Here is a 12,178-nt window from a genome sequence, read left to right on the forward strand (position 1 = left end):
CAAGCACAACTGTACTTGTCAATCATTCAAGCAAAAGTTGCAGATCCACATTGACTTCAGGGAAGCCTATGGAGTCACCCTACACTTGGCAGAACGAGAGAAATGCCTATCCGGACAAAGCTTACCTCGCCAAGCCCAAGTTTTGTGCAGCGTAGCAAGATCCTACCCTCTTCGATTCAAGCACTTTTAGCGGCCGCGTGTGGTCGCTTATACGTTTCAGGTCGTTCGCACCTTTCCTTTCTTGACGCAGCTTAGAGGTGGTCTTCTTCTTCTTCTTTTCTCCTTCCTCTAGAGGCCCGTGTACTGTGCGATGTCAGTGCACGTTAAAGAACCCCAGGTGGTCGAAATTTCAGGAGCCCTCCACTACGGCGTCTCTCATAGCCTTAGTCGCTTCGGGACGTTAAACCCCATAAACCAACCGACCAACCTTCCTCGTCTTCAAATTCTGAGAGCCCAGGCATAGCCCAAAACACTCCAGCATTATTTTCAAGCACTTAGTAAAAACTTTTACGCATGCAGGAGTAGCGGCTTATCAGTGCCCGCCGAGCTTCTTAAGCACTGCGTAGAATTAGTCGCAAGGAGAACGAGTAAGAAAAGAACAAGAAAAGCCCGTTAAAGAATACTGGTGCTAGGCTAGTGCTGGGTTGCACTAATTCCACCTCGCCACGGGTACGAAGCCGAGAGCAGCTTAGCAGCAAGGACTTAAGGAGTGCCACTCAGCACGCCGAGAAGAAAGCGGATGACATCTGAAAGTTCGCATGTCGTGTTCCACGACTTGGGTGTACTGTAACGGCCAAATCCCTCAGCTTCTGCAGATGCTTGTGTTCTGTCTCATTTGGTGCGGGCGGAAGCTCTAGGCGTACAACACAAGATTCTGAACGCAAATGAGAAACCAAGCTTCTATTTTGTAGCGATTCTTCTCTCTCTTTCCCTGTTTTTCCCTATTTTCGGCGGCAAGCATATCTAGCTATAAGTAGGAGTTCTTAGGCCAAAATTTTCAAGTTCAGTTTTAACTGAAAAAGGTCGGCATTCTTGACATCCGCGCCGGATTTAGTTGGCTGTCGAGTAGGAGTTACACTCAATCAAATGATAAAATCAACAAAGTGCGGGAGCTAAGGCCCTCGTGAGATGGTGCGCCGTTGAATTAACGTGCGTAGTTGTTCCTTTTGAGGTATCGATCGCTCTGTTACCTTACCCCCTTCTGCATAATGGGAGGCCCTAATTCGTCGCCGCATGTCGCCCGCTAGCATATAGCGCTGTTCGCTGCATGTTGTCACCTGCGTAGGGCGTTTACTTGGTTCGAAATCATTCGTGGACACCCGATACCATGCATAATTGTCACAAAAAAAATGTCATGTTCTGTTTACCGCAACGGTTAAGCGTCAATTATATCCCTTTCGCCCAGACCACTTGATGTCCGCCCTTTTGCTCAAGCTAGCATGCCAACCCAGATAACACACCAACCTACCTTTTAGAAATTAACATTCACGCGTTATTGTTCAGCGGTCCAAACGCTTACCTCCCGCTACTTTTTTTTTTTGGTGGTAGCATTCCATTTTTCTAGCACAGCTATACACATAGCTCGCATCAACGTCACAGTAGCTGCCATGACGGCGAACCAGGAGCACCGTGAAAAGGTGTGCGTTTCTATCATCCGTTTATCGAAACCTGCTTTGGCCGGCACTGCCAAAGCTAAGCGTTGTTCACTATTATGGCGCCCGTGACGTCAGGTCAAGCCATTTGTAAGAGCTTAACGACCAGGTGTGCGTTAATTACAGGTAAACGAATGCTGAAGCTGACAAAAAGCCAGTTAAACTCGGAGTAACCCTCATCGCATCTGGATACCATAACTCATCACCGAGAAAAAAAAACGATAAATCATCCGTAAGAAAAAAAAATTTGCCGAAAAAAAAAACACACTAACTGCGATCCGATATCGAAAAAATCCGCCGAATTTTCAGAAAGTGAAATTAGGAAAGAACAACCCTATATAGCCATAAGCCGCCGATGGTAAAGTGGAAATGAATGAAGCCGGCAAAGAATCTTTAGGAAATACGATTACAGTCAACCTGTCTGCATTGTCTCTATTCATGCTTCTTCTACAGCAATATCCATTGCCTAACAGGCTTCAGCATTGTTACTGTTATATTGTTATATAGAGGTTTAACGTCCCAAAGCGACTAAGGCTATGATGGACGCCGTAGTGAAGGGCTCCGGAAATTTCGACCACCTGGGGTTCTTTAACGTGCACTCACATCGCATAGTACACGGGCCTCTAGAATTTTGTCTCTATCGAAACTCGATAGCCGCGGCCGGGATCTAACCCGAGTCTTTCGGGTCAGCAGCCGAGCGCCATAGCACTGAGCCACCGCGGCGGGGCCAGCCATCAGCTTTAGACTAGAAGTAATATATCTTCTGGTTATTTGCATTTAGTCTGAACTCTGTCACTTAAAGGTTCTGGGGCTCCCAATTTTTGTTGTGTGTCCCTTCTTCGGCATGATGAGTAAGACATTACCAAACATAGATCGCCATGCGGAATACATCAACGTCTGATAAAAAATTTGTACTTGAATTTCTTCTACCATATAGTTTCGGTACTGGCTTCAGCAGCCGAGACCTCGCAAGTGGGGTTGAATTCAAGCTAGGCGTGCAAAACTGGGATTTAGTCCTGCTTTGTCGGTTTAATTCTCTCCATTTCTCATGCCAGCTCGCCCTCGCCACCGGGGTGAAAGGGAGTGGACAAACAGCTATTTACGATAAGCTATACAAATACTTAAGAGTTGGGGATAAAAAATAATGGGGAATACCTCAGTAATCTTCGATTCGTTGCTGACATTACCTTATGAAGTAATGAAAAGACGGATTGCAAAGCATTATCGCGGACACAGACAGGCGAAGCAGGAGAGTGGGTAGGAATATTATTATGCAGAAAACTAAAGTAAAATTCAATGCTCTTCAACACATTCAACAATAGAACAGCAGCTTACTATAAACGGCGGAGAGTTGGAAGCGATAAGGGAATACATCTACTTAGGGCAGATAGCAACCGCTTACCCGGACCACGAAAGTAAAATAGCTAGGAGAATAACATGAGGTGCAGAGCATGTAGCAGACACTCTCATGACAAGAACATCAGCTTACCAGTATCCCTTATGAAGCAAGTATTCGATAGCTGTGTCTTGCTTGTACTCACCTATGGGGCGGAAACTTGAAGGCTAACGAAGAGGCTTGAAATTAAGTTGAGGACAGCGCAGTGAACTAAATGGAAAGGAAAATTATAGGCGTATCGTTAAGAGACGTGAAGAAAGCAGAATGTCCCAGAGAACAGGCGCAAGTTAATGATATCCTAGTTGAAATCAAGATGAAAAGTAGGCCCTTAGGGTAACGAAACGAATCCCAAGAGAAGACAAGCGTAGTAGGGGACAGCAGAAAGTCAGGTGGGCTAACGAGATTAGAAAGTTTGCAGGGATAAGATGGCTGCAGCTGGCACAGGACAGTGTTAAATGGAGGGATGTGGGAAAGGCATCCGTCCTACAGTGGACGTAGTTAGGCTGTGGTGGTGATGACGTTGATGATGATAATGATAATAATATGAATACGTACAGAACTTTGCATCGGGCGAGGGAGTTGTCGAAAAGCCTCCTCTATGGACTGTCAGAAACGGGTTCCGCCGCCGCTTCCACCGTGCTAGCGCATGGTGCCACGACAGTCCAGTGAACAATATGGCAGTGCCCAGGGAGCCCTTATTGCAAAGGTCTATATCCCCCCCCCCCCCCCCCTTCCTCATGCACAGAAAGAACTTGAACCTACTGTAGCAAACAGCTCCTGAACGATCGTCGTTATCATCAGTGCCGTTGACCAGAGCAGCAGTTGTATGTGACGCTTCATCCTGGTTTTCGTTGCCCTTCGCGAACCTTTTTTTGCTGATCCTGACCACTTCTCCTGCCATAAATTCGGTCAGTTTGGCCGCACATAATACAACCGAGCAGGTGCGTCGAGCAGTTACGTGATCTAAGAGCTGGGTGGGTAGCGCCACAGGAACCTCTTTTCGCCTGTTCTGACCCCTCATTATTCTCCTCCTTATTTTCCTTGGAACATCTTGAGAAAAAACAGCGCTTGCAGACAAAGGACCAGAACAAGAAGGACACACAACTGCGCAGTTGTGTGTCCTTCTTGTTCTGGTCCTTTGTCTGCAAGCGTTGTTTTTTTCTCAAGATGTACCCCAACCAACTCGCCCAGCAAAACACCTTTCCTTGGAAGCGCCTTCACTCTCTCTACGTCCTCCTCCTTTGATTCCCTTATCATCCCCTTACAATTTCACTGACACCAAAGTCGCGAAACCCAGGGAGTGGGCGCTTATTACTTAACAGCTGCGCTATAATATTATAGCGCTAGCTGTATCAGCCTATAGTTCCCCCATTCGGCGTTGTCGGTGTCGTCGTTGTTCTGTCGCATGCCCCATCACGCAGCAAAAAAGAGAGAACGCTGTGCGCACGCGTACAAAGCTACTGGCTTGGGCACGGCCACCCTCGACTGCACCCTCCGGCGAAGGCCAACCTGGGCAACCGAATTCAAACCGGAAACTCTACCACGGACCATGATGCCAGGTATACTTTCCCGCGGCCATGATTCTGCCTCATCATTCAGGGGTTACTGCGGCTATCTGTGTTTGTTCAGTGGTAGGTAAGTGGCAGTTGTAGTTGTACCTGGTGTGAATATTATGTCAATAATTTCGCGAACCAGCTATCGTTGATCACCCCTCGTACCCTGAAGGCAAGCGGCTGTAATTTTCTAAAATACCTTACCCTCTTCCTGCCATCTTTTAATAACTTGGCTCTCTCTTCTGACATCCTAAATTTTTTTGCCTAACCCCCAATTCTTTACTCAGACCAAATTTTTGCTGCATCCTTTCAACAAAAAACGGTAATGAAGAATGTCAAGGGATGGTTAGAAAAAAAAAAACACGCCCAAATAAGGCCTTAAACATCTGTCAAGAGCAATGATTTCCCGATAACGGTTACGTTGACCGTGAAATCGTTCACGCAGTGATTGTTTGCACATGCTGTTACAGATTCTTCAGATCATCATCGACAGTTTATCCATATACTAATGGGCTCTCCTGGTCTCGACAGACTAGCTCCAGTGGTTCCAACGCACTTTACGCTCGAAACCCTAAAAAAGAAACTTGCTGCTCGTCCGCATACGGGTAACCTCGGGCGCCAGCATATCCCGAATAGAACACAGGCAGAGACTGATTGCACATAATCGCAGCCCTTTTATCTAAATTCAAAATTTTGAGCTCTGAATGATGCCTTAATGTTTGCTTTCTCTCTTTTCCTCACTAAACTAAATTTTTATTCAGGCCCTGCGACCTGCCCTTCCTCCAATTTTTTAATTGTTGTTGTTGTCGCAGTTGTTGTTGCTGAAAGTTATGAGAGGCGTCCCACCGGGGTGTTTGTGAGTGTGCTAAACAACCCAACTAAATGTGCGAGCAACATCTTCAGACATTAGTGAGTTCTGTCACTCCGAGACATAAGCCATGCATGCATGTCTTATGTCGGTATTTAAAAAAAAAAAAAGAACGAGAAGCTCAGCTTTCAGCTCTTTCCTTGGACACTCTGCACTCTGGCTTAGAGCACTACATGGGGCCTGGGTCTGTCCAAAGTATTAGCACCGGGCCAGCTACAGCAGTTTTCCGCCGGGCTTGGGCCAGGCTTTGGACAGCAGGCCCGAGCCGGACTCGGACCTGTAAGCTGATGGGCTTGGGCCAGCCTCGGTCTTGGGCCGGCCTCGGGCTTGGGATGGGCTCGAGCTTGGGTGCTTTTACTGAAAACCCGCTTCTTATGTCCTCAAGTGTGTTAACAAGCGGCAGGGCCTTTAAAGAAGCAATTTAGGTGACAGGTCACGTCATCTAGGTCATGTGATCTTGTGACGTCATCACAACCTGCCCACCGCATTGTGAGCAAACTGCTTACCGTAGCAGGTGACAGTTAATTATTGGTCGCAATAGGTAGACCGGGAAGAGCAACCTGGGACTTACAAGCCTCATCGATGGCAGCCCCTACCATCGCAAGGTAGTGGCACATCGCTTAACCACCATTGTGTCAGGAGTGGTATGGCTACTCCCATGAATCTACGAAAGTAGAGAATGTCCCATTCCGCGTATATGGACATTACCCATTAATTCTATTGCGTCATACCCTTCAGATGGAGCTTAAGTGCCCCCTCCAGTCTTAAATTCTTACAACAGTGCGAACTTCTTAATGTACGATGATGCCATATGACATGCTCGGCGTGCAAAATAATTACAACAAGGTAGACAAAGCAAACCAATCAAAGCATTATTCAACAATTCCTCTTTCTAAGCCGTGTGCCAAACTGCAAGACAAAAGAAAAGATAAGATAAAACAGCACATACCATACTGCTTTCCTCAAACTCATTTGCTCGTTTCCAGGTCTCATATTCTGAAACACTGAAAATATTATAGATAACTTACTTCTGCTTGCAATCATCTTAGCTCTGCGAGAAACAATTTTCTTTAATAAATCGGGCTTAGCCTGTGACCAGCACGAACTGTCAGGCTGTCTTTGCTGTTTTGGAGCTATATTTTAAGCTCTGAACGCATCGCACTTAAATCTTCCACAGCTCTCGACTTTTTTTTGGTAATGCTTCACTCTCGATACTCGCCAGTTTCATATTTCCTGTTTGGGGTGTTACTCCCTCGGGTTTCTCGGACAGCATACTTGCATAGAGGATGCTACACATGCATGAAAATCTGGGTCTCGACGGGGACATCCAATAAATGGTTAGTTCAAAGCTAGCGCCCGCGTTGCGTGGATTCTTTCCTTTCGCTCTGTCTGCGTGTCCGTTTTAAGCACTTTTCTAATGTACGGCACAAAACTTATGATCCCTCCCGCTTCTGACTGTCAAGTCCTGCCTATACTCCTCAATTCTTCGATTCTCTTTAGTTTTTCATACATTTTATAAGCTTATTTTGAGTGTTTTAGCATATCAGAACCGCCGCATGGCCAGAAAAGAAAAGTGCGAGGACACTTTCGCAACTGAACTGTTGAGAGGCGAAAGCCGAGGACACTATGCCGTGACGACTTCCGGTGGATACGACATTACCCCGCTCCCGTGGCTAATCGATACCCAAATTATACATCTTTCGGGAATCTTAAGTGTTAATTACGCTCAATTGCACATTTTTCCATCTAATGTGACACAAATCCGACGTTTTTCCGACCATTCTGTGGCAATTTTTACTATGCCGGTGGATGTGACGTGGATGTGACGATTTCCGGTGGATGTGACGTCGCACCGTTGTTGTGGCTATATCGACGTCTGCGCTATTTCGACACAATTTCGACACTTTTGTTTATAATTAATTGACTAATTATTCTACAGACATCAAACTTAGCTTCTAGTTTCATTTTTTTCTCCTCTATCTGAAGCAACCATTGGTTTTCTTTTATTTTTTTTTAGTTCCCGAGTTAAACGCGTGTGACACGCTTTCCTAACAACGGACGGACGACAGTATGAGCAATTAAAGGCATTCGCCTTAAAAGGTAACGTGTTGCCGTTGCTGCCATTGTCGTATTTCTTCCCAGTGATTTATTGTAAAATAAGCAATAAAAATAAAACAGAAGGAGAAGATGTTGCTGGCTGCGGCAATTTCTATGTAATATCTTAAGCACCTGAGCTGCGGCCGGCGGAAATAAAAAGGACAGGGAGAGGATAACGAAGTGAAATACAGAGAGCAGCGATAACGAGAAATGACAGGGAAGAATTATTTAAACTACTTTACATATGTACAAGTAAACATATTTACGCCGCTCACACACGAGTGTCCACGCACAGCTCGTATGCGAGTACTGCGCGCGAACGAACACTGCATATGTGTACAAATAAACACTTGTATATAAGGCCTCGTGCCGTGCGTAGTCCAAAGGTAGCACACACGGAGCGTCCTTGACACTGCGCTCACTATATATCGCGAAATGAAAATACGTGAACAGCTGTCGCTGAATCTCCCGTTACGCAGTGGTAACTGTCCTGTGAGTTTTTTTTTTTTTTTCACCTCCACCTTCAAACACCAAAACCACTCTTATTGCGTCTTTCAATGTGGGACGTGCAGTGCCTGATGACATTCGTATCTTTCCTCGCGTTTTTCCTTGAGCGCTGCTGAATGGTGTGCGACAGGGGGAAAAAAATGAATACATAATTGGAACTTATATTTTCTAGGCCAAGCTGTTGTTCAAGCGTGTACTCCAAAGCACAAGTTCGAAGAATGTGTTTCGGTACTCATGACGCACCACAACGCAATGTTAGCTGTAAGAATACTCCTTGAGAGGTGAACTTCTCATTTACCCTGGTCGATGAATCGTTGACTTCACTGCATTAACACACTACTACCAGCAAAGACAGCTTTACAGGAAAACGCTTTATATTTCATTGCGGATTGAGGTGATATCAATATGACCCATGATGCGATCCAAGCCGGCACTACCCATTAAATTTCATTATCACGATATGGAAACCATTTAAAAACACTTCTTTCTTTCCACTTGAACGTGATCGAGGGAGGCCGCGTGCCTTATCAAGCGACGATTAAGATAGCATGAGGCGCGATGCATGGGCCTGTGTCCTCTTCCTCGCACGCTCCATTCCGAGCCTAAAACTGTGCTCTCTCTTCTCGCACTCACCTCCCTCCTCCCCCTCCACCGAAGACACTCGCATGCGCACGCCGACTACGAGCTTGCTAAGGACATTCGCATTTACAGCTGACGCTGTAAAATAAGCCTGATGCACCTCGTCGTGTCACGTGAAGTTCTGCAAGCATGAATGCTTTGTTTGCCTGACAACCAACGTGGCTGAGCACGCACTCGAAGCATTGTTGACGCTACAGGCGGCCTACAAATACCGTGGAAGGGTGTGATGCTGGAATACGCGAACTGTCGTCTTTCATGCTTTCGAAGCACGAAGTCGACCGCCTTGGTTGGGGCAACGTAGATATGTGGGAAATCCTGCTTGAGAATTTGGCGTGATGTGTATATTGCGTACCGATGAATTCAGACATGCCAAATTTCCTTCATGACTAGGCTGCTACGCGGTGCGATTCGCACAGTCTTTCGTGGTGTTTGGCGCTCTAGCAAGGAGTGACCGCCTTTCTTGATTCTCCTGCATCTTTCGCGATCGATTGCTGGATGAAACGAAGTGGTCAGCTAATGGCAAATGAGAGTTTGATTAAGCTGTGATTAAGCCTAACTATTACCAAGATGACGCTCCTCAGACAAGCCAGTGAAGCAATGAAAACTATGTAAGGAGCGTTGAATAGGTCGACTTTACTTCAGAAAAAAAGAACTAAAGTTATAAATTAAATCTAGGGGCTTTACAGATATTTTTATTTCGTTTTTAATTTTAAGGACTTCATGATACAGTAAGAAAGGTGCCTAGAAGGAGACACAAGGACCAGATACTGAAAACGGGATGTCCTGTTCGTAGTAAAATAGTTTATACATTGCATTTAGTAAACCGTAGTCATAGTGGAATATAAAGTACACAAACATCTAAACAGATCCAAGGGCGTCCGCAGAATTTTTTGCAGGGGGGGGCCCCATTGGTTGTTGGCGCCGGAGGGGGGGGGGGGGTATGTTCGTAGCAAAAAGGCACTATTTGCGGAGTAAATTTATTTATTTATATACAAATAAAATGAATAAGTAAAATACACGCATGAAAGAAAAATTACAAACAGCAAATTAAAGCGAGGCTAGGAGAGATACATTGGAGTTTATCAACGAAGAAACAATTAAAATTAATAAAAATGCAAAAAGATACTATCACTTCGTGAAGAAGAGTGCTCAGTCTTGCTGCATACGGGTTCTCGACACACCCGGATTGATGACCAGCACACAGCACAATATGTTCACAAACACGCAACGACAGTCACTCAGTCAGTCTTCCTTGAACAGAAACTGTAGACGCCTCGGATTTTTCTGGGCGAATTGCGTGATGACACTGGTGATAAATTCATTTCTGTGCTTCATTACACGCTCTCGGTGCACACTCATCATACAAAGGCCGTCCAGTCTGTCGTTTGTCATCGTTGAGCGTAGCCACGTTTTCACTCTCCTCATTGTACTGAAGGAGCGTTCGACCGTACAGGTAGTAACTGGCAAAGCCAGAGCCACCTCAATGGCTTTTGCAACACCAGGGAAGAATGTCTTGGCCTGATGTAGAAGCTCGCAGTAAGTTATTTCTGATGGGTCCCCAGTTTTGTTGCACCACATCTCGTACCAAGAGATGGCCTCTTCCTTGAAGTTGTCGATGCCGTAAAAGCACTGGAGTTCTTCGGCGAGAACAGCGAACTCAACACGGCTCAAGTGCTTCATTTTTGATGGATGCAGCTGGAGAAGTTTGAAGCTCCTCTCATTGCTTTCAGAAAAGCGCCGAGCTAAAGAAGCAGTGAGGGAGTCCAAGTACGGCACATATATTGCCACACGGTAGTATTCCTCTGGCGACTGAATCCCGTAGTTGTCTCGGTGGGCCTGACGAGAGACTTGTCTTGGTACAGATATCACCACATTTAAGTGATTGGCTGCCTCCCTTGCTGCATTCATGATGTTAGAGAACTCCTCTACAGCGTTTGTCCGGTGGCCGCGAAAAATACGTTGTAGCTCAGTGATGTGGCCATGCACAGAATGGAAGTCCATGGATACACCTTGCAGAATGTTCGTAGCTGGTTCGAGCCGAGCGCTGTACTTCGCTACAATATGCAAGCAGACGATGAAAGATGAGCTTGTTGTTGCGCAGTAGAGGATGTGAGCTCGTTGTCTAGTTGCAGCGTTCGAGCATGATTCCGTGGACGCGAGCTGCTCGAGTGCTTCGACTATGGCCACGTAATGCTGAGAGAAGATCCTAATAGACTTGTACTTTGCAGACCATCTTGTCTCACACAGCATCGGAATGTTGGGCACCAATTTTCTCCGGAGCACGCTCTCGCGGAAGAAGTTTATGGTTTGTTTGATTATCCCAATTGTGTTTCGAATTTCAGAGACGTCGTTCAAATCGTTGATGACGAGATTTAGTTTGTGACTTGCACAGTGGAAAAATAGTGCCTTCGGGAACTGTTTTTGTATAATTTTGTTCACTCCAGCTTCTTTTCCAGCCATTGTAGAGCATCCATCGTACCCCTGTCCAACGAGGTTCGAAAGAATCAGTCCGACATTCGTCAAAAGCTTCAAGATTGCCGCGGCGATGCAAGCGGAGTTTAATTGCTCCAGCTCTACAAATCCCAAAAACTGCTCTCGAACGCACACTTCGACTTCCGCCTTGTCAATAAAGCGAACGCCTATAGACATCTGCTCTTTTCCTGAAATATCTGCAGTTTCGTCAGCAAGAACGGAAAAAGCAAACGCTTTGTTAGTTTCGGTAACTATCTGCTCTCTCAGGATGTCGCCACAGATTGTGATGATCTCGTTCTGGACGCGGACAGAAGTGTACTTGGCATTGCCAGCAGAAGAAGCGAAGTGCTCCTGAAGTAGAGTATCTCCAGCTTCTACACGAAAGTCAAGCAGATCATTGAAGACTCCACTATCGGACTGCTTGCCGCGAATCGGCAAGTCATGCGTCGCGCAAAAGACAATGGTGGAAACTATTGGAAATAGTTTCTCACGGTTCCTTTCAACTTGCGCGTGCAGTGCTCTGTTCAGCTGCTGTACAACGGGTAGCTGCTTGCCTTTCATCACATCCATAAAGTTCTGTGAGGCCGTCATTGCCTCCTGGTGCCATTGGGATTTTACGTGATCCCTGCACGCCTCGTGCATTTTTCTGTAGTTACTGAAAGCGCGCACGATAAAACTACCTTGAGTACCCCGGTGAACACGCGGAGGAAAAATGACGCAAAAACGACAAAAGGCGCCTTTCGCTGTCGCTGAGTACGCAAGCCAGGGGGCGTAATCTCCCAGCCACTGATGTCGAAAAGGCCTCTTTCCAGGTGTTACATCCTTCTTAAAATCATATGTGACATTTGGCGACCATGGCTTAGTAAGAAGACGTAACTTCAAAAAGTCCGGTATGCCAGTGAGTTTAGCTTTGCCTAGAAACTCTCCTAAGTCATATTCTTGAGGCAAGTTATTTGTTTTCTTGATGTTATCTCCGGACTTCGATCCCAAGCAA

This window comes from Amblyomma mixtum, chromosome 5 (genome assembly GCF_055824585.1).
Source record: "Amblyomma mixtum isolate Tamu chromosome 5, ASM5582458v1, whole genome shotgun sequence".
Lineage (NCBI taxonomy): Eukaryota > Metazoa > Arthropoda > Arachnida > Ixodida > Ixodidae > Amblyomma > Amblyomma mixtum.